The sequence below is a fragment of the Coturnix japonica genome, chromosome 1, assembly GCF_054131305.1.
Source record: "Coturnix japonica strain WE chromosome 1, WE-NBRP24, whole genome shotgun sequence".
Taxonomy (NCBI): domain Eukaryota; kingdom Metazoa; phylum Chordata; class Aves; order Galliformes; family Phasianidae; genus Coturnix; species Coturnix japonica.
Genome location: NC_140663.1, coordinates 46,256,461 through 46,280,172, shown reverse-complemented (window position 1 = coordinate 46,280,172; position 23,712 = coordinate 46,256,461). Strand labels below are relative to the sequence as shown.

At 38.7% G+C, this 23,712-nt stretch overlaps 1 protein-coding gene across 8 annotated transcripts in view; it reads left to right on the top strand.

The window, feature by feature from the left end:
* Positions 1-23,712, top strand: part of TSPAN9 (tetraspanin 9) — a 136,255-nt gene that overhangs the window by 31,724 nt on the left and 80,819 nt on the right. The window lies entirely within an intron of this gene.

The window sequence follows — 23,712 nt, the reverse complement described above, 5'->3', positions numbered from 1 at the left end:
CATCATGTGCAGTATGGATCATTAAAAGGTTCATATTCCTGTTCTGTGGAATAACATCCCGAATACTCAGCTCTCAGAAGAAAACTACATATCCCAGAAGACTTCGCTACCAGAGATAAGTCACGGGAGGAGGACATAAATAATCTCACTCCCAGGCTTGAGTTCTCTCTCTTGGACTCTCAGAGAGTGGGAAGCGTTCCAGCCGTGTTGCCTAGAGTTCACAGTAGGCCTCTTGGTTTTTGGGGACTCTCTCTCTCTGTTTTGTTCGATTTATTAGCCTAAATCATATTGTATTATATTGTGTTATCTTGTATTCCGGTATCATATTTAGTAAAATAAGTTTTCCTCCTTAAATTGCTGCTACTGTTCTCTTTTCCCATTCCCCTTTTTCCCTTCCTTTTCGGGCCGGGGCCCTACGGGGCGGCTGCCCCTGTCACAGGCACAGGTGAATCTAGTTAACCCGTGACACTGGCTGATGTAGACGCCAAGCTACTCTCTATGATATTTGAAAAGTCACGGCAATCAGGTGAAGTCCATGATGACTGGAAAAAAGGGCAATATCACACACCCATTTTTAAGATGGGTAAAAAGGATGACCCTGGGAACTGCTAACTGAACAGTATCACTTCTGTGCACTTCAATATGTCCAGAGAGGGAGAATCCATAACCTCCCTGGGTAGCCTGTTCCAGTGCTCTTTCACCTTCACTGTGAAGAAGTTCCTTTGCATATTGGTGAGGAACTTTTTATGCTCCAGTTTACGGAAGTTTCCCCTTGTTCTGTCCCCACAGACCACTGAGACTGGCCATGTCCCTTTGACTCCCATAGTTAAGACACTTATACACATTAATCAGATCCCCTCTGAGTCTTCTTTTCTCAAGGCTGAACAGACCCAGGTCACTCAGCCTTTTCTCATAAGGGAGATGCTCCAGGCGTGTAATCATTTTTGTGTTCCTCTGCTGGACTCTCTCCAGGACATCCCTGCATTTTTTTGTACCAGGTAGTCCAGAACTGGGTACAGTACTCCAGGTGAGACCTGATCAAGGCAGAGTAGAGGGGAAGGATCACCTCTTGAGCTGCTGGCCTTGCTCCTTTTAATGCATCCCAGGATGCCATTAGCCTTCTTGGCCACCAGGGTACACTGCTGCTCATGGCCATCCTGTTGTCCACCAAGACCCCTAGGTCCTTTTCCACAGAGTTCCTCTCCAGCAGGCCATCCCCCAACTTGTACTGATACTTGCAGTTATTCCTTCCCAGGTGTAAGACTCTACACTTGCTTTTGTTAAACCTCATCTGGTTACTTGCAATCCAGTTCTCCAATATGTCCAGTTCTTGCTGAATGGCAGCAGAGCCTTCAGGTGTGTCAGCTGCTCCTCCCATCTCTGTATTGTTGGCATACTTGCTGAGCATGGGTGCTATCCCCTCATCAAGATCACCTGATGAAGATAATGAACAGGACCAGACCCAGCACTGACCACTGGGGAACACCGCTAGTCACAGGTCTCCAACCAGACTGCACTGCCAATCACCACCCTCTGAGCTCTGCCAGTCAGCCACTTCTCAACCTTACTGTCGACTGATTATGAAGAGCCTTGCTGAAGTCAGGGTAGATGACATCCACTGCCCTCCCGCCATCTACCCAGCTGGTCCTGCCACCACAGAAGGCTTGACAAGGTTGGTTGAGCATGATTTTCCATTGGTGAATCTGTGCTGACTGTTCCTGATGACTTTGTTCTCTTCCAATTGCTTGGAGATGGCACCTAGAACACGATGTTCCACCACCTTTCCAGGGACAGAGATGAGACTGACTGGCCTGTAGTTTCCCAGATCTTCCTTCTTGAAGACCAAAGTGACATTGGCTGTCCTCCCGTCTTCCAGTAACTCACCTGGTCTCCAAGACCTGTCAAAGATGATAGGGAGTTGTTTGGCAATCATATCTGCTAGCTCCATCAGCACACGTGAATGCATTCCATCAGGGCCCATGGATTTGTGCACGTTGATCCCACCTAGACACTCCTGGACCACCCCCCTCCTCAGCTAGAGGGAAGCTCTCAATTTCCAAGGCTCTCTGTCTTCCATCCAGGAGTCCCGAGGCAGAGTGAAGACTGAAGCAAAGAAGGTGTTCAGCATCTGAGGTTCAACAAGACCAAATGCTGGGTTCTGCACTTTGGCCACAACAACCCCAGGCAGCGCTATAGGCTTGGGGCGGAGTGGCTGGAGGACTGTGTTGAGGAAACGGATCTGGGAGTACTGATTGATGCTCGGCTGAACATGAGCCGACAGTGTGCCTGGGTGGCCAAGAAGGCCAATGGCATCCTGGCTTGCATCAAAAACAGTGTTACTAGCAGGAACAGGGAGGTAATCGTCCCCCTGTACTCGGCATTGGTGCGGCCGCACCTCAAATACTGTGTTCACTTTTGGGCCCCTCACTGCAAGAAAGACATTGAGGCCCTGGAACGTGTTCAGAGGAGGGCTACAAAGCTGGTGAGGGGTCTGGAGCTCAGGCCTTACGAGGAGCGGCTGAGGGAGCTAGGATTGTTCAGCCTGGAGAAGAGGAGGCTCAGGGGAGACCTTATAGCTCTCTATAACTTCCTGAAGGGAGGTTGTAATGAGCTGGGGGTTGGCCTCTTCTCTCGTGTAATCGGTGATAGAACTAGAAGCAATGGTTTTAAGCTGCGCCAGGGGAGATTCAGGCTGGACATTAGGAAGTATTACTTCTCGGAAAGGGTAGTCAGGCATTGGAATGCACTGCCCAGGGAGGTGGTGGAGTCACCGACCATGGGAATGTTCAAGAAACGTTTGGTTGTGGTGCTGAGGAATATGATTTAGCAGGGAAGTATTGGTAATGGTTGGACTAGATGATCTTCTAGGTCTTTTCCAACCTTTATAATTCTGTGATTCTGTGATCTCCACCTTCTCAGCATTCCCTGTTACCAGGACATCCCCATTGTTCAGCAGGGGACCCACACTGTCCCTACTCTTCCTTTTCCTGTTAACATACTTTAAAAAACGCTTATTATCCTTTATCTTCTTTACAAGCTTCAGTTCCAGGTGAGCTTTAGCTTTCCTCATAGTTACTCTGCAGGCCCTGACAACACTTCTTTACTCCTCCCAGGAGGGCAGGTCCTTTTTAGACATTTCATAGGCCTTCTTCTTCCCGTTGGACTTATCCATGAGCTCCTTGCTCATCAATCCAGGTCTCCTTCCTCCCTTCCCCAGCATCCTACTCTTACAGAGGCACTGATTGTGAGCTTGGAAGTACTTTTTAAATGTTGCCCTGCTCTCATGGGCCCCCTTACCTTTTAGCACTCTAGCCCATGTGATACTGCCAAGTAAGTCCCAGCAAGAGTTGAAGTTGGCTATCCAAAAGTCTAGGGTAGCAATCCTACTTTCTGCCTTACTTCTTCCACACAAGGTCTTGAAATCTGTTTCATGATCGCTACATCCCAAGCTGTTACTGACCTATGTTACCTCGATTTGGTAACCTGGAAAGTCAAGTCCCTTTGTGAATGTGTATCGACGGCCCCGACCAAGTCACAGCTGTTTGTTACACCATTATGGTGAGCGGTAAAATGGCGTTTATTGGAATGTGAGGGTCCCTTATATAGGTATCCAGTTTCATCCTTATCTTTTTTACATATGCATGACCCAGCAGGGGAGGGCCTATCACGTTACATCCCGAGGGTCTGATTTCGCCTAATATAACAGACCTATATGTCCCTAACAGCCCTGTAAGAACAAGGCCCAGAAGCACCCCCTGCCTTTTTGGCTCCTCCACCATGTGTTTGAGAAAATTCTCTTCAGTGCATTGTGGGAATCATCTGGACCACGTGTCTCTGGCCACGTTGCTTACACAACAGATGTCTGGATGATTTTTTTTTTTTTTTTTTAACTGAACGTAGTGTACTATGGTTTTGTTTGTTTGTTTGTTTTTTGTCATATGTTCAACTATTCCATGTTACTAGAATCAGTGAAGCAGTTTAAACTGGGATGTGTTTTATTAGTTGGCTTTGTCTCTGTCTTAGTACAGAGTAATTACTCCATCTCCATTTGAGGTAGGAAGACAGAGGGGCTGAGATGAAGTGTTGCAGTAGTCTTATTTAATCCAGTTCCCAGAAATGCCAGAAGTGAGTATGCCATCAGATACATTTTGTGCACAGTGGTCCTGACCACCTAGGACCTGGCTAATTGCCAGCAAGGATTTCAGAATGTGCCTGTGGTGGTTATGAGGGTCAAATTTCTGATGTCTCCCTGAAGTGAGATGTAGTAACAGCTGTGCATTTCTATCCTGCTGCCAAACAGGAGTGGGATTCATTTTTTGATTCTGATTCATACTCATGTGCTAGAGTATATTTCTGATCACCTTTCAAATGGTGTTCAACTCACTTTCAGTTGGGTGTCTTGAAAGTGCTTCATATCAGAAGACTCCAGGAGTTTCAAGTGAAGGAACAGAAAGAATAATAATCAGCAGTTTTTGAAGGTTTTGTCAAGGATCGTGGGCTGAGAAGGAGTTTCTTTGCAATATAAAGCATCAGTGACCCAGTGCAAAAGAATATTTTCAGGGAAATAGGAAGTTCTGTTCCAGGTGCTTTAAGCCACTTCTTAGTATTGGTTTGGTAGTTTTATCAGTCTCTGCTTCAGTATTCCAGTCAACTTCATTGAATACTTCTCATATGATAAACTGTTGTAAGATAAGATAAAAACTTGACAAAATGAAATTCACTCTCATACAGCTGATTTGTATGGATGATAATTTCTATTATAAGTTGGTGTAGAAAGTATACAGAAAAAGAACAATAAATAGAAATGAGTAAAAAGTATTCAGTTCAACATTTTATGCCTTTGTTTCATATGATTACATCATTGTGTTTAACAGATTTAGTTCCTACCAATAAGATGCTGGTGTGTGCAAATTCTTGTAAGACTCTTCTTTATTTTCCCCTCTTATAAAACTTGTAATAAGCTGCTGATTCGTAAGGGTTTCAGTTTCAGTTTGCCTTGTGTTTTTTCTCTGCTCTATAATTTTCCTTCCTGAGGTCCTCAGCCCAGTCTAATTACTGTCAAGTGCAACAGCTGCTGCCACTGCACTGCTTAAATTGGTAATAATCTCTGTGTGTCTGTTCGGTCAAGTGAATTCACCTTTAATATCCAGCAGAGACATACCATTCCCACAGTGCATCTTGTTTTCATTTCCTGTTACCTAGTAACACTTTAGTGTACAGTCTGCATTAAAGAGAACAAAGTAAAGCAAAACAAAAAAGCACTAAATAGAACTGTTTTTTTTATGAACAAGTGCCTTGTTTAAAGCATTATTTTTGAGATCCATAGGCAGAGGGTGGGGGATGTTCGTGGTTGGAAAATCGTACTGTACATCTTCATGTTATGCTGAACTCATTCCATTGAGTTAAGATCAGCTCTCTTTCCCTACAACTTATTGTTTGATCAGGAGCATACAAGTATCCAAGATATAGAGCAACACAAAGGGTTGCTGTGTCTGTTCATGTAGCATAAAAACAGAAGATGAGAGAACATAGTCTGAAAACATACTTACAAAGAAATGATGATTAAAAAAAAAAACAAAAAACGTAAAACATAATTCCTCAAATATTGGTCCTTTCAGAACAAAGAACAAATGTGACTAGTGGGGAGGGGGGTGGGGGGTAGGGGGGTTTACACTGATATTCCAGTAGCTGCATTTTTTTTCTTTGCCTACAGGAACGCAGTGGAAGAATTAATTAAATAGACAGTAACTGTAAGATCGCAAAATAACTACTAGTAGTGTGTTTAAGAATCACCTTCTGTAAGCTTGCTTTCATGGCTCTTTTTAGTGCAGCGTAAAGCTCATATAATGAGCGTAATGTGTCAGTAAGATATGGGGGAAAACCATGTAAAGGTTGCTTTTAAAGGTGTTTGTTTCTTTTGTATATCTCATTTACTTAGTTTGTTCATTCCCATACACTAGAAACTCAGATGCACCAGCAATGTGAGGTAAGGAAAACTTGTGGCTGTATGAAAGAAGGGAACTGGAGATAGAAAATAAGAGGAAACGGGAGGCATTAAAGCTTTGCTCTTCTCTGCCACTCATTTTATTGTAAAGTCGTTTTGCATTTGCCATTAAACATTTTTCAGGCTTAGTTTTCATGATTCTGTAGAAACTCAACAATCTTGCTAGTATAATTGAACAAAATATCTGCAATTCCAAAACTTACAGTACAACTATGAAATTGCCAGGTGGTAGTAATGCTGCATGTTTGTACTGGTGCATCTAAGGAATGTGGTCGTTCCTTGACACTAGCACACTTGTGTGCACACTTAATTTTATGGTAGTAGCCATACATTGACTCTTCTGTCTTCCATCTCTTCCTTGTTTCCTGCCTCTCACTTTGATTGTAGTTTCCTCTGTTTGTACTTAAATACACTGTGAAACTGGCATACTAAAAACAACTTGGAATTTGCAAATGGTGTGTTTGAGTTGTCTCCTTATTAAGGTAAGAGCTGTTTTATGGCTTCTGTTTAGGCAGAGCAGGGCAAAAGAGAAACTTGCCATTTGCCTGTGATTTTGTGATGTCCCTGTCAGAACTACAGGAATTTTATGAGCTCATAATACTCAGTGCACTCTGTGCAGTGCATGTATTTGGACTTCTTTCTTATGCTTTTTGTATGGTCTTCCTCTGCATTCCATAATATGTCCCATACTTCTAGGCAGTAGCCCCCTGATGTAGTTGTTAGGGTGACCCTGGGTGCCTTTCCAGTTGCCTCATCTGCTGAGTGTCACACTTGGGCCATAGAGCTGGTTGAGGCATCCTGGGGTGACTGTTTTCTGAAAACTGTTGGGGTCCTCCTTGCCTTTGTGCCTCTGTGTGTGCATGCATATATGTGCATGCAGATAAAAGCCTTTGAGAGGCTGATTAATTTCCTTTCATGGCCCTAGTATTCCCTTAAATTGATTGATCAGAAAACTAGGACTCAGGGGTGTTAGAAAGCAGATGATGTTCTTTATTCTTGGTGCCAAATCCTTTGGACATCCTTTTGGACATCCTTTGCACAAAAGATCTTCAGCTTATACATGTTACATGTGTTACATATGGAAAGGTTTTCCCATACAGCTCATACAAATTCAGTACTTCCCCCAAAGCCATTAACATAAGATTCTGACTCTTTGCCTTGATTGCAGGATACTTGCTTTCACAAATAGCGATTCAAAGCAGAACTTTCCCTTATCTGCTTGATGAGAAGACTTGAGGGAACTCCCTTATCTGCTCAGTACAGAGTTCAGCGTATCATCCTTATCTAACTATTGTTTTCTAAACAAGCTATAGGTCCACCCATCAATAGGTGTTAGCAAACTTAACAATATAGTTACAACCAGCCTGGTTCTGTGACTAATGGGGTAGGGGGACCCACAGACTCACACCCACGGGAAGGGGGAAAAGGGGAAAGGATGAGGAGATGGGCCTAAAACCAAAACGGTGGCAACGATCTGAGGAAGAAAGCTAATTTACTAAATGAGATTTTGGAATGCAAAATAACAAAGTGTAATACAATATAACTGTAATTGAAGCCAAGAAATAAAATAAAATGAGAGAGCATGTGCGAAAACTGAAGGCCTTACTCTAATGCTGAAGACAAAATGGCTAGGGAGCACACACGCTAGAGACCAGCAGAAGGGGAAAAATGGGACATCTCGTGAGCTGCAAAGAGTTTTATCTTTCCCTCTGAATGGAAAATGGAAACAGAACAGTGAACAGTCTTCTGGGATATGTAGTTCTTCTTTTCTGAGACAGGTATACCTGAAACTACGGACAGTCCATGAAACTGGAGCATTAACTTTTTAACTCACAGCGCTCTGCATGATGTTATGTGGAATACCAATAACAAAAATCGTAAAACCTTGACAAACTTGAATCACTGGAAGTAACTAAAAAGAGGTGTAACTGAGGTTTCCTCACCTAACATAGTCTCTGTGCTTCTTCATGAATGTGGAGAAGAGCTTTTTACCAAATGACCAGTCACCATCTGCGGTAAAGGTCAATAAATAGACTTCAGCCTTTGGGTACCAATTAATTCTCTATAAAATTGAAGTAATCCATTTTTCTCCTCATTTCTCTTTTTGTATGACTCTTATTTGAGAATTCTCAAGTACTGGATTGCTGCAAAACTTCTTTGTATAGGATGCGATTAGTGATTGATGCATGGTTGTATTTCTAGTCTTTTTTTTTTTTTTTTTTTTTTTTTTTTTTAATGTAAAGTAGTTTTCTATAGTGTGTTTAAGTGTTCATACAGAGAAGATTTGTGCTGTGATGAATGATGACCTGAGTTGATAAGAATGATTCTAGGTAATTTATGCACTCCTACATTCTTTCCTGTAACTAGAAATATATAGTAGAGATAAAAATGGTGTGGGATCTCCAAAGATATCTCTTGTCTTGTGCTGATCCAGCTGCTAGCTTTGTTCCAGTCCTCTAGTATCCCCACTCTGTGTCCCTTTCATCAGTCTTAATTTCCTATTAACATCACAGACCCTTAAGTTTCAAGGGGGAATGTCAGCTGTGTGCCTTGCATATGGACTGTTGTTGGGTGATTTGTCTCTAATATATTCAACAGCGTTGAAAAGCTGTATGTCTTGTTAAGATGCACACTTAAGACTGAGAAATGCTGAATAGTGAGAAATGCATACCCTTCAGAAATTCTTAAACTTTGTTGGTATGATCTGCCTTTTAGACACCTTTGTACTGTTTTTTGTCATATCAGTATAAAATTTAACAATAGATGGCAGTAAATTTATTCCATTTGGCAGTCTTAATGCCAAGTAACTCTTGTCTATTTCCCCTTGGATCTCCTTAACACTATTCTTACTTTTTTCTTAGTATATAATACTTGTGCAGAGAGCGTATTTGCAATATAAATCACAAACCCTAGGACAACGCCTGTATATTTAATTTATAAACCACCAGGAGACAGAATAGGCTTTATAGTCATGATGGACAGGAGGCATGTTGATGTGTACCCTATATGTGTGTATCTGTGTACCAAAAGAAATGGTGTGAGCATGGATGAATAAAAAGTCATGGAAAACGTGTTATCTCTGATGTGGAGCTTCTGCACTTTTTCCATGTCTGAGCACTGCGGATGTGTTCAGTGTTACATGTCATTGTTTGTTGACTCATTTGAGCAATGGATGCATGTTGTTAATTCCGTTGTGCAAACATGACCTTACTTTGTGCCACCTAAGACAGTTTAAAGTCAAATACTGCTCTCTGGACTTTCTGTTCTTCTCTGTCAGAAAGTGGCAAGGGTATTTGCATAACTCTTGGACAATTCTGGATATTTTTCTCTGTTCTAATGCAGTTATTTCATTAAATCCTTTGCAGAGAATAAAGAATTGTTCTTTTGCAGTTTTAGTTCTTTGTACAATGCATGGTTTTAGGATGCTTTCCTGAGGGCAGGGGTTGCAGAGCTGAAGATTTGCTGGAGTGTAATGCTTGACATTGGTGTTTACTTTCTGTGATAGTGTATCATGCTGACAACACAAAACCAGTCATGCTATTATAAATTAATAAGAAAGAGCAGCACTGTGAATTGTACAGAATCCCGACACTGGCAGAGGAATGCCTCAGTGAAGCATTGAAATGTCTGTTACTTAATCAGTTGTGCAGATCTTGTCATCTTGTGAATGTCTTATTTTTCTGTTTCTAGTTAACACAGTATGATGAACAGACTGGAGAAGGGGTGGGTTGTGAATTTTTGAGATGATGTGACTAAAGCACTAAAGCACTATTTTGAAGAAGGAGATCATGTTTAGAACAGAAACAGAAAGGAAATTTCTCTGCAAATGACTGATCAGTTTTATCTATGACGACTTAATCTCTGAATGATTACTGCTTCTCTGCTATGAGCAGAATACAGCAATTACTCGAAAACTTGTCAGCATCACTAAAATAATTTTCCACTTTGTATCTTGCTACTGCTCTTCTCTTTGAGGCTGCCATAATTTTGTTTATCATAGAATCATTTGAGTTGTAGGGGATTTTTAAAGGTAACCTTGTGCAGTGAACAGGGATATCTATGGCTAGATCATGTTTCTCAGAGCCTGGTCCAGCCTGACACTGAATGTCTCCAAGGCATGGGGCATCTACCACATCTCTGGGCAAGCTGTTCCAGAACTTCATTACCCTTTTTGTAAAAAGAAACAAACAAGCAAACAAAAAATCAAAACAAAAACTTTTTCCTTATATCCAATCTAAATCTCCCCTCTTTTACTTTGAAAAAGTAGCTAAGGTACTTCTGCTTTTTGCTTTGAACGTGCAAGGAGACAAACATCCATTGTCTACCCATATACTTATGGGCTATGGGGTAGATAAAAGTTTGTAGAAGATTGTATGTAGAGAGATTTGAACCTTTGAACTACAGAGATGTTCTGCAAGAAGCACAGCTGGTCGCCCATTTTTCTGAAGAGAGATTAATGAAGTGAACACATTGTGGTGTTACCCATTCTGTATGTTCAGTTACTGTACTGGAGACAGCTACTGCTCATTAGTTTTGAAATCCATAGTTATATTGTGTTTAAGGAAGGTTCCTTAAGTGTGAATTGTTTGCTAGCAGAGCTGGTATGCATTGACATCTCATATCTAGTAGTAATTCTTAGTGTGGCATGCTGAAGAAGATGAAGTGGTAGCAAGTACAGTTTCATTTATTTCTCAGTTACTTTCGTATCTCAGAGTGAATGCAGGGTCTTGCTGTGTGACCTAGATGGAAAGCAATGAATGTATGACTCCATTGCACAAAACCTGAGAGTGTTTCTCCACTTTGGAGCTCTTGGAATTCCCCAGTGATGAGGACTGTATGTGTCCACTCTGTGTTTTAGTACTTCAGGAAGGCTGCTCTGTACTGCAGAATGTTTACTAATATGAAGGCAGAAATTAATACCTTTGGTGCTCATCTTTGATTTTGTAAGTTGAAAACATCCTTGGTTGAAATCTGTATGAGATTTTAAGAAGCTTGAGGATTGCAGATGGTGTCTCAGTATGTGAATCAGCGCATTTTGAGTTAATAGGGATGCAGTGGTATTGCGACAGTCTTGGATGGATCTTTCTGTTTCTTAGTTTTACTCATCAGGAGAGATTTGCTTTCTTAAACTGCCCATGACTTGCTGGCCTCATTATTTTATTCTGTTCAGGACAGAATGCTCAGCCTCCTTCCACTTGGTGTTGAATACTAGTAGTTGAAAGCTCCATCTGGTATGGTTAATATTCTCATTAAGCAATGCTGAAATTACATTTTTATCTTGTGTTTTCTGACCTAAAGGTTGTGATTACTTAGATGTACTTTAAGCAGTGCATTTAAACTCTGCAAGCACTGGTCTGAAAAAAAGGTGTTGAAAACAGACTTCCAGCTTGTTCTGGGGTTGTGGAACACTTATGTGGTTTGTTCTGTGAACAAGGGTTTTAGTATGGACTTATCTTTCTACAAATTTCATCAAATCCCGTCTACTTTCAAATTGCCAAACATTGCCTGGTAATCTACAAGTGTGTTCCTTCAGCTTCATTATGTATAAATAATAAAACCTTTTTTTGGCTTAAACACGTACAAGTCATTGACAGAAGTTCATAGCAGCTTATGTATAATGTGCTGCATCTGGCAGTGTTATTTGAAGAACCAGTGGTACTGTGGAAAATCAGCCATGCAGTGTGATGTTCCCAATAAGCTTTTTACGAGAATAAAACAAAGTAACACATCTTTACTATGCACCAGAGAACTAGGTATACTAGACTTTAATGTACTTATCATTCTGAAGCTGAACAATTGACTTCTTAGTCATTTGCAGGATACAAAGTGATTTACCTGCAGAACTTCTCTATTTGTCCTTTCATATGTGGCATTAGTAACTAGTGATAAGTTAAACATTTAGACTGTTGCCAAAGCATTCTAAACAATTGCTTCATAAGCAATTCGAATAAGTGCTTTGAATTATTTTAAAATTCTGTCTTCTTACTTATTTTACATGTTGTGCCTTAAACTTCTGCTCTGTAAAAATAAGAATGGGAGTGTCATCAAAGTTGGGAAATAACTTAACTCCCACGTTGTGTTAGAAAGCAGACAGTCTTTATTAATAACACTAGTGATGGATATCCTGGGCCAAGCCAAGTGCACTGGCCCAAAGTCAGATACATAATTTATACATTCAGAATATACATACGCAACACAACTTCACATATTCATTACTTTTCTGGGAACTCATTGAAGATATGTTAATTTCACTTGAGTGTGTGCAAAACAGCCCTCTGATGGTCATCAGTGGTCCCAAGACCCCTGTTCTTCATCATTCTTCATTTTCCTCTTCTTGACTGTTAGATGACCCTTTTTTATTTTCTGACCAAGTTGGCTGTTTTTCACAGTTGTTTCTACAAGGATAAGAGCTGCTTCTGTCAGTTAGGCCCTCTCTGTCTGGTCCCATTCTTCTTTGGAGAATGGCTGACCACCAAAGTCAGCATGACTCTCAAAGATCAGTTCATTGTTCATAAAGCTTACATTAGCCTAACCATTATTATTGGCCTTCAAATTTTAACCTTTTTGTGACTTCTATCTATGAGTTAATTAACTTTATTAGTATCAGTAGAGTTGCACACTCAATCTGCAGTGCCATTTCCAAGGAAAGAAAAGCAAGGAAAGTCAGATTTTGTCCATGTCATTCACTTACAAGTAAGACTAAAAGGCTATTGACATTGGCTTTCCCTTCTGCCAACCCCACTTCCCCCCAAATAGTTATAGACTTCACATAAGAATAAAATCCCTTTAGCTGGGTTCCTTTTTATGAGAGGTCTGTATTATATTACATGTTTCTAGCTGCTGGCTCAAATTTCTGAAGTAGGAGAAGTAGGATTTTTCTGATTACAAGCTAAAGTTTGAATTTCCAGCCCCACTGCGTACCCCTGCAAACCTGCTGGCTACACCAGGCTTGTGGATTTGTTGATGTTCAAGCTACATTCTTACCATTCTTTTCTCACAGGAAAATATCTGGAATTTACTGTCTATAATTCCTTTCTCTGCTGGATTTCCTGTCACCCTCAGGAACTTTTGTGCCTTCTTTATTTTGAATATTAGTATACCTCTTAAAAATAACCAGCCTGGGGAATGGTGAAAGATTGCCATTTGGGTAAAGGAACATCTGTTGAAGCATGTAATTCCTACCTCCTTTTAAAAGCATGTGTGCTTGTGTTCATTAAGCATGTTATTTCTAGTTTTTATTCATAAAGCAGCGTTATTGCAACACAAGTTTTTTTAGTTGTTTAATTCATGTGTCATTAGTTCCATTAAGATTTGGTGCTTGATTTCACAAAGGTTTTCTTTCTATTTCTAAAGTTTTCATCCATAAAGTTTGGTGTCAACAATTGTTATATTCCGGTGTACTTTGACATACAAAAATAAAAAATAAAAAAAGTCCAGCTTAAGCAAGAAAAAAAAAAAAGCAACAAACCTCCAACTGTTAACAAGGGCATAAGCTAGATGCAGTCTTGATTGATTTCGAGACTTTCTTCAACTTCAAGACAAACTGGCAGATTTTTACTTTTTTTTCTGTTATTCCTGATATTACTCTTATTGCTTCTTTTGATTCAAAATAGATAAGCAAGGCTGTCGTTACTGGTGTGTTTAGGCCAACATTTTCAAACTTGCACATTTAAAATATAGACTTGAGTGTATTTCCATCTTTTTTATTAAAATATATTTTTAACAAATTTGTGTCAGTTTTAAAATTTGAGCTTAAATATGATTTTCAGAGTTCTAGCAAACAAATTTCAAAATTGAAGGTGTGTAATTTTGACTGGTAATAATTAATCCAATTCTAATTATGATTGGAATGTGAGGTTTCTATGTCTATCTGAAGAGTTTTTGCTTGATATTCTTACTTGCTAATTTCTTTTAAAAAATCACCAGAACTTAGTTGTTACTCAGTTTAAAAAACTTGACAGGACATTGCAGAAATGCCAAAATAGTTAACATTCATCATGGATATTAATCTTGAATCTCCAGTGTCTTTTTGTGTTGGTTTTTTTTTTTGTTTGTTTGTTTGTTTGTTTGTTTTGTTTTTTTAAGTGATCTTTAAAAAGTTTTGAAATTAACTAAGCTTACTACCCCAACTTATTTCTGTGAATAGATAATAACAAAACATTTCATAGAAGTTCTTTCCTGTGCTACTTTGACTCTCATTTGCTTTCTCCTTTTGGGTAGCCTATTAGATTTTACAATAATCCTGTCAACAGCAAAGATAAGACAGCTAAGATAAAATCTGGGCCCTGTTGAATCTGTTCCTATAGTTCACAAAATCGCAACATGGTTAAGGTTGGCTGAGGACTTTGAGTGCATATGGTCTGACCCTGCTCAAGTAGGGATGCCTAGAACAGGTTTCCCAGGCCCACATCCAGGTGGCTTTTGAAGATCTCCAAGGAGGAGACTCCACAGCTCTCTAGGCAACCTGTGCTAGTGCTCAGTCAACTGTATAGTAAATGAAGAAAGTGAAAGAATCATCAAGGTTGGAAATGACCTCTAAGTTCGTCTAGTCCAGCTGCCACCTACCATAAAAAGTGTCAACTAAACCGTGTCCCTAAGTACTACTATCTACCCTTTCCTCACCTCTAGGGACTACCACCATCCTGGGTAGCTGGTTCCAGTGCATTGCTACACTTTCTGAGGAGAAATTCTTCCTGATATACAATCTGAACCTTGCATGGCACAACTTGAAGCCATTCTTTCTTGTCCTATTGCTGTTACTAGTGAGAAGAGGCCGACCTCACCACAGCCTTTTATCAGGTAGTTACAGAGAGTGAAAAGGTCTTCCCTGAGCCTTGTCTTCTCCAGACTAAACAATCCCAGTTCCCTCAACTATTCCTTATAAAACTTGTGCTCCAGACCCTTCACAGCTCTGTTGCCCTTCTCTAGACACACTCCAGGGCCTTGATGTTCTTCTTACAATGAGGTAGCCCAAAACTGAGCACTGTATTCACTTCATGTTAGATGGAACCTCGTTTGTTGCAAGTTTCTAAGTAACTATTTCCCTAGTTACTAAAGTACCTTTAAATATTGCTGTATGAGTCAGTTAACAAATTAGTTAGGATCTTCTAGCACTGTGCTTGGAGCAAGAACAAAATGAAATTGTGTCTTCGTTTAAGAGCTAACTTCTAGCTGTACTGTATCTGTATCCAAAGGTGTCTTAGGAGTGTGTGCAGAAAGTGTTACATTACCTATAATCTGAGGATATGAGAGTTCTTGCCTCTCTGCGCAGTTGACTGCCTGAGTTGGATAAAAGCATTATCCTATGCTTCATCTGTTGCAAGTGAAAGGGTGGGATATCTGCAGCTGTTGGGAAGACCTGCGCATATAAAATCATAGTGTTCTTATAAGCACTACCTTATGAATTTCAGTTTTAGGTTTTCTAGTTGTTGTATTGACCATGGGGGTTAGATGCTTTGTATGTGAAGATGAATATACTGTAACAATATACTTATTGGCTGTGAGATGACAATCTGTAGACAGGCATATGCAACAAATATGAGGCGATATTAAGTACTTTGTTTAAGGAAAAGTCCTCTTGCTCTGATTGGGTAGTAGTTGGGACTTGATTGAATCTTACTTTTTATTTCTGATAATTTAATTTAATTGCAAAAGACTTAGTGACAGGAATATTATAAACGTACTTCTGGGTACTTTGTAATACAAAGCATTTTTAGGAGCTGTCAAGTTTTGAACAAGCTGCATTATCATACAGAATATCTAGGAGCATATGATTTATGCCAAAGGTATTGTAACACTGCATAAATTTAAGACTTTTATTATTCAGAATAAAAGACCACATTAATACATTAAAATAATTATAGAATGCTGGCAATACAGTGCTATTTAAGAAAATGAGTGACTGAATGTTAAGTCTGTTGTCTGTTGTTTGAAATAAAATAATGCTTCTATATTTAGAAGAGAAAAAAAAAAAAAAGAAAAAAAAAGACAAACCCTGCACAAGAAGTTGAAATGCTGCCACTGCCAAATGATAGATCATAACACTGGAATTGAAAGTGACCGTATTTGTGGAAAAATTGTCTGTTTTTTTACCTCTTTTTATAAACATGCCTCACATTATAGAAAAAGACTTTGCAACTGTTGATATTTGGAGAGATCTCTGCTGCTGTTGACTTTCCATGTTGACAGTATAAAGTTGTGGGCAGTAGTCTGATACGAACTGACAGACTGAAACCTGCTGTCATTGCCTGTACTCAGTGTCAATGTATTCTTTCTTTGAGGGGGAAAAAGTCATTAAAAATCCTGATGCAGTGGTACTCAAAAATACTGAAGCGTTAGACCTTGTTTGTATACTTAGTACTGTGTGCTATGCTTGATGGTTAGTGTTTTGGTGCAAGTACTCACCCACACCTTGAACTCAGAACCCAAGACTGCTTTTCTGTGTTGTTTTCTGTAAATTGGCTTCCTTCACGGCATCCATAGAACCTCTGTGGAGACACGTTTGTGCTGAAGGAATCCAGATTGTTTTCACTTAGGCATGTTGTTCATGAGACCTGTAGAGAAGGAAGAGTTCACAGAAAAGATCAATTCTGTCATCATTGCTCTTGAAAACTGATTAGGTTAGATTTACCAGCAAAGTATTACATTTATCTTTATCCGACAATCTAGATGAAAAGCAGTATTAAGCTATGAAAAAGTCTTAAGGAAACGGCAACAAAAAAACAAGCTTTGTCTGCTATGAAGAACAGCCTGAAAAGACAGTCTGGAATCCAAGAACCTGGATAGTCAGTAGACAAGGCAAAGAAGTGATGCTGAGAGATGACCTCTTTTAAGCTATGTACCAACTTTGTATCAAATTGAGAAGTAGCAGCCAACACTCAGGCGTCCTTTCCTTATGCAGTACTGTCTCCTGTTAGGCTGTAATCAGCACTGGTTACCTATTAGTAGCCTACAGCTATGTGGTGAGTTTTGGTGTTGTCCAAATGTAATCCAATGGAAGCAGTGCAGTTGAGAAAAAGGAGAGATTCTGTGAGGAAGATGCCTGCTTTGATGTTGATACAAGTTGCAACTTGATAAGACCCTTAATGGATAACTTTGTAGTTTGTTTAGATGATGGGAAGGGTGTGTGTCTTTGTACTGAATAGATAAGGGAGATTTCCCAAACTTTGTATAAATAGGGAAGGATACACAAGTCTTTGTATGGAACACCTCTAGGAAGACCTCTTAATGTATATAAACTGAAAACCTTTCTGTGCAAGTTGTGCATGACAGGAGGAGAGTATCTCCCATGCTTCCAGCACATTTAAGAATGCCTACTTACTGACACTCCAACTTGAGTCTCAGAGAGTTTCATGATTGGCAGCTTTATGTAAATGTTGTAGATATTTTGTGCTACTACTCCTTGACTCCTTGTGCAACCCTTATAAGAGCCCTTAGTGTGACTACAGTGTTAATGAGACGACTGTGGTGTATCACAAATTGTTTCCTTTCAGCCATTTCTTACTCATCATGAACATGGAAAGAGAAATGGAAAAAAGTGCAGAAGGGGAGAAGTAACTGATAAATATCTGAAAAGCAATTAGTATCAGTTCTTTATAGGTCAGTATAACTGACACTGGCAAAAAAAAAAAAAAAAAAGCCAGTCATGCTAGATTTTTTTATTTTTTTTTTAAGAGCTCACACACTTGATATTTGAGGTGACCATTCCAGATGAGGATGTGATATGTCTTACTGTTTCTTATTTTATTTTATTTTGGATGTGTGTGCATATATATATATATGTGTGTGTGTGTGTGTATCTTACACTTAATGTAAGATATTCAGTTTTATTTCTTTTATTATTCTGAGCATTCTAATCTTCTTTTTTTAAAAATAAACCTAAACTATTTATGTTTTATAGTCACCTATAAAGTGGTGTGATGATACAAACACATACCTTACAAGAAAACTACTTCTAGTACTCAATAGCTAATGTGAAGATATTAATTTGTCTTCAGTAGATTTCAGTAAGTTATGTGCATTTAGTCTTTTGTGAAACTGTGCTGTATTCTTATAAGGTAGATTTAATTCCAACTTTTTAAAAACAAGTGGAAGAAATGTATGAGGCTTGACTATTGCAATAGTGACCTGTAAAGAGGGAAAAAGTGTTGAGCTTCTTCATAGGTTTTGCTCTGTGCTTTTTAAAAAAGCTTGAAAGCTTGTCTCCATATTTTTATCACCTTAAACTTACCTGGTTAAACTTTAGAAGACCTTTATTAGTAGAATCACATCTATCCAAGTACTTGGACTTAGAAATAAATTAGTTTTTAAAAGATCTCTTTTTTTGTTTGTTCGTTTTGTATCAATGTATTTTTAACTCTTTCAGAATTCTAAATTCTAGACCATCCTTTCCCCCCCCCCCCCCCCGCCTTTTATTTTTTTTTTGGTGTGTGTGTGTAGTACAGTTTTAAGTTGAATGTGGCTAAAAATCTGGAGCTGAGTTAAAAGTGTAGAAATCTGTTGCTTAGTTACTTAAAGCTACATTAATTGTGCTGAGTCTTAAAGACAACTGTTTTTACAAACATGCTTTGCATTTAAAATAACTATTCTAAGTAAAGTGTGCCCCGGTGGCGCAAGTGGTAGGAATGCCGCGTTGCAACACCTGAGGCCTGGGTTCGAATCCCCCCTGTGGCGCAAGTGGTAGAAGTGCCGCTCTGCTACACAGGAGGCTCGAATCCCGGCGAGTTGGACTCGATGATCTCTAAGGTCCCTTCCAACCCGCACGAGACTATGATACTATGATACTATGATACTATGATGATAAAGACCCAAGTATCTGTGGTATGTTAAGCTACATTTGTTCTATTGTGTTAAAAATATTATCAAAAACCTGTGTAATGTTTTTTGTAGAAATGAAAACAATTCTTTTTTTAAAACATCACTTCATATGAAGTGATGATGGAGCTAAACTAGTTGCTTAGACTGGAATGAGAGGAGTAGCCTCTTGAAAACATTGCTGCTGTCAAAGGTGATATCCCTCACTTCAGTTCTATACTTTGTTTAGCAGCAAAACTAGAATACTTTATAGGTTTATCTAATTAAAAACATTTTAGTATCTTGTCCTTTATTAGACCTTGGAAATTGTCATAATTTGAAATTTTTAATAATTTAATTTTATATGAGAAATATGCCATATACTTGCAGGTATTTCTGACTTTTTTAAAAGCATTCTTTACTTACTTTTTTATTCTTTGGAAATGGCATGGCTTGTATTCAAAATGAAGCAATCACCCTTCTACTTCAGAGAATTCATTTTTCTTCAGTTTCTTTGCACACATAAGCTTTTTAATTTTTCATCTATTAGTGAATAATCATGTAAAGTCAATTATAATATTGATGTTGCTTTTTGCTACAAGATAAACAAAATTATGGGGTGGTGTTAATTCTTGCAAGATTTGGTGTAAAGATGCTGAAATATATTTTTAGTTGCTATGCCAGACTGCTGGAGTAGCTAGTTTCCCAGCAGGGTTTCAGTTTCAGAATGAAAAAGACACATGGATCAAGCAGTCCTTGCACTGCCGTGTTGCAGCAGAATCCCATAAGGTGAGGTATCCATCTGTAATTCAAAACTTCAGAAGGGGTCCAGCTGAAGCAATGTAGGTCCTACTTTTGGCATTCATAGAGCAGCTGCCTGGGCACTGTGCCATTCATCAGAGGCAGTACACATTCCTTCTCAATCCTGCAGTGATTCCCTTCGCTCTCTCCTGTTTCAAATGCTTTAGTAATGATAAACTCTCTGAACTTTTATCAGAGGAAATGAAACTGATGTTGCTCATTCTGAACATACCAGGATTATTCTTCCAAGTTCACCTCACTGAAGGTTTATTATTGTTTTTCTCCTGATTGCTCCTTTTTAGAGCTCAAATAGGAGAATACTTTATTGTAAATATGAGAAAAAGAGCTTTCCAAGCACAAATAAATAAATAAATATTAATGTCCTTTCACTCTGAGCTGTATTGTTTTACTACTAATACAGTCATATATATATTCTTACAATATGTATATATATGACAGTTTTTATTTAAGTATATTAATTATATAAGATATTCATACATTTATAAAAATCTTTTGGAAATGAAGACCATAAAATACAAACAGCTTTGATCAGTCTCAGTTATAGTAGCCATGAGATTCTATCCTTGAAATCAAAGTAGAGGTTTGTAACTTAATTTTCATTGCTTTTTGTTAAAAATGGTTTGGCAGGTTTTTGTTACCACGTTTTGTGAGAAGCTATAGGTTAAAGCATGTATATATATAGAACTTTAATCTGTCTTCTGGAAAATAATGAGAAAATCCTCAACTTGTCATCATGAAATAAACCTCATGGACCTCTGTACAAGAGCATTTGTAAGAGGGAATGAATACCTGATGGGTGTCTTTCCATTACGGAATGCTTGTCTCTTTCTCTCATAAAAGCCTTATTGTTGTGAGAAGGCTGATGAGCATTGAGATGAATTCCGAAGGTATAAGAAGCTTTCAGTTTTAATATATACTGTGGTGTATTCAATTTGTTTAAAGCTTATTCCAGAAGTTTCCTTTGTATCTTAGTGGCTACATATGGAAGTAACAAACTGCAGTGTTAAAATAGATGTGGATGTAATTTCTGCTAAATGTAATCATAAATATTAATGGCTGAAAGAGCCTGAGTTACTTCTGCTCAAGAAGAGAATGTACATGTAGAAACTTGAAGACAGTGCTCTGAATTGCTTTTAAACCTTTTGAGTTGTAGAGCACTGCAGCTTGCTTTTTCTTGCTACCTATGTCCCTTTATGCCTTTCCCTTAAATCCAACCTTCTACTGTGTTTAAGGAAGAAAGTGTGGAAGGGTGAATTACATGTGTGCAGTGGTCTATAATAGTCTCTGCATATCCTTATCATTGGTCTGAAAGCTGCTGCCAACTGGTAGTTTTTTGGAGAGCTGTAAGAAATGAATTCCTGTTCAGGCTTTAGTGGATAGACACTTTTGCTACAGAAAAGCAGTCTCACTGCTTACTCCCTGTCGGTAGTATCAGCACAGATAGTGGGTCAGAAAAAGCTCAGGCAACTGCTGAACTGTTCACTGTAGCTGTGAACATTTTGCCTTGGTGCAGAAAAAGTGATTGTGATTCAGGACTGACAGTAAAGAAGAGAGAGGCTACAGAGTATATACAAACACAACATTATTTTCACATAACATGGTATTATTAGCAAATACAATAAAATCAATGAAAATAAACCATAATAATTTTACATGCTAATAAGGAAACTGAGAGAGCATTACTGAGGTTGCAGAAGTTAAGCTCTGACAAGAAGTAAGAAGCAAAGGAGATTTTCTGTTCTTAACATTGATGAAAGGACAGTTGTGGAAATGATTGGATGAAGAAGGTGCAGAATCTCCAGCCTTGAATGCTTTTAGGAACATGTTTTGCACAAGCTATTTGTGTATTTGTATGGAAAGTGCAGTCCTGAACAGTAATTAGATTAGATTTTTCTGAAATTTTTGTGAAGACACAAGATAATTGTCACAGAGGTGTGAGGCTAATGTGTTTCTTCTGGTTTCCTTGATAGAGGTTACATAGCATTTCCCGTTTCCCAGCTGTGAGAGTAGCATGCAGCATCTGGCAGGACTGGAACTGGCATAGAGATTCTTGCTGAGCAACTGACTCTATCTTTTGATACTCCTTTTGGAAAGAAGGGCATGCTATGTGAGTTCTTGAATTCTACTTTTCTGTGAGTCTAATTCTGTGAAAGTTAGGTGAATAATGGGTTTAAGGTAACTTGCATGACTTTAGTTCATTTGCCTCATGTGGATTCATGTTGATGCCACTTTTCAGCGAGATCACACCCAGCTGTTCCCTTGAGATGTTGCTTTATATTGTCTTCAAGGGGCTTGCAGTTTTGTGCAGCCAAGGAATGGTCTTTTTCTTTTTTTTATAGTTTAATTAGTGTATGCGATTCATCCTTTGCTCCAAAAACAGCCTGTATTGACCTTATTGTGATGATATTGGAATGCTTCAGACTTTTAGGACGTGAGGAGCACTTATTTGTGTACTCTTTTACATATGGAAGTTCAGAGACTCTATTGATTGTGAAATAGCTTTGTTGTACTTTTGTTTGGATTTACCCTAAAGGATAGAATCATTCTATTTGTTGTTAGTTATGGACATATGTAAAAGCCCAAACATATACTTTATAAGGCATAGAAATCGGTATGTGTTATATACTCAATATAGAATATGATTCATAAACTTCTAATTCTGCTCTGTGACATTGGTACAAATTTATTCAGCATGTGTTTCTTCTGATTTTGGCAAAAGGTGTCTTCTCAAAACATTCAAGGAACAAAACTTTAGAGCTGCTAATAATGTATTAAATGTATTATAATAAGAATGTATTAACAATGTATTATAATAATGAAAAAGAAAAAAGAAAAAAAAAAAAAGCCAAGAACTTCAGGGTTTTATTTAGATAAGTTGCTCTTCACTTCAGGATCCTAAACATGAATTTCTGGAATTCTGAAATTTTTACCAGTGGTTCTGTTACAGGACAGCTGACTGACTGGCAAAGTTGCTTTTCTTATATGTCAATTTAATGACTTTAAAATAACACTTCCTCTGTCTTCTAGGATACCAGCTCTGCAAAGAAAGCTTCAAGTAACAGCTTCCAGTTGTTGGGAAAGGCATCTCCTTAATCATGACAAACCTAAAATCAGTTTCCTGCCCCTTCTAGAAGCTTCTTGTTCAAGCTTTTGCAATTGGTAGCCCTTTGCTTAGCCATAAAATGGCATGTATCATTCTGCACAAGAATATCCACTGAGTGAATCTTCCAAGAACAGAAACGTTTAGGCGGTAGTTGCAGAGTATTTGAAGTTAAACTTAAATAGTGATTGCTGGGATTGAGATTTGCCCTCTCTTTTCTCTCTGCATGTTTTCATTATTGTGCTTTCATTATTATAGTACCTTGTGAAGCTACTTTGATCAGATTAATTATATTTTATTTCATAGGAATAGTTTTCAGTCAGTTCATTTTCTTGAAATGGCTTACTGAATGGGTACATAGGTTGCTCTGAACGTAATGCCTCCTATTTATTTCCATGTAAATGACAACAGGTACAAGTAGCACAGTAACACTATTTGATAGAGCAAATTCTCAAATACAAATCACTATTTTTCCCCAACATTGGTCACCACCAATTTGCATGGATGACCTGATTGAGATGCACTTCATTTCATGGATTGACAGCTTTGTATGGCCATCTGAAACAAGGTTTGTGTTTCATGTTACTGTCACCATTGCTGAAACAGACGACCTGTCACATCAGTGTGGTAACACTTACTCGTAGGTTCTCCATAAATGTTAAGCAAGCATCAATAAATGTCAGTGGGTACAATTTTTTTCTGCATGGAGGAATTCAGTGACACACCTTTGCTTCATATGCATTTCCATGTCAGATGCCATTTTGTCAGACTTCCCCTCTGCTGCTGTCTGTCTTATGACAACAGAGTGTAACAGGATATTGGTAGGAAGGTTCAACTTCTACTGCCATACCACCAACATCTACCTCTGAGGTGGTGGGACAACATAATAAAATAGATGGCTTACTTTTGGAGCAGTCCTCATACCCATGGCCACACCTGAGAAGTGTGGAATGCTGCAGGAAAAGTGAGAAGATGGAGGAACTCAGGAGCTTGA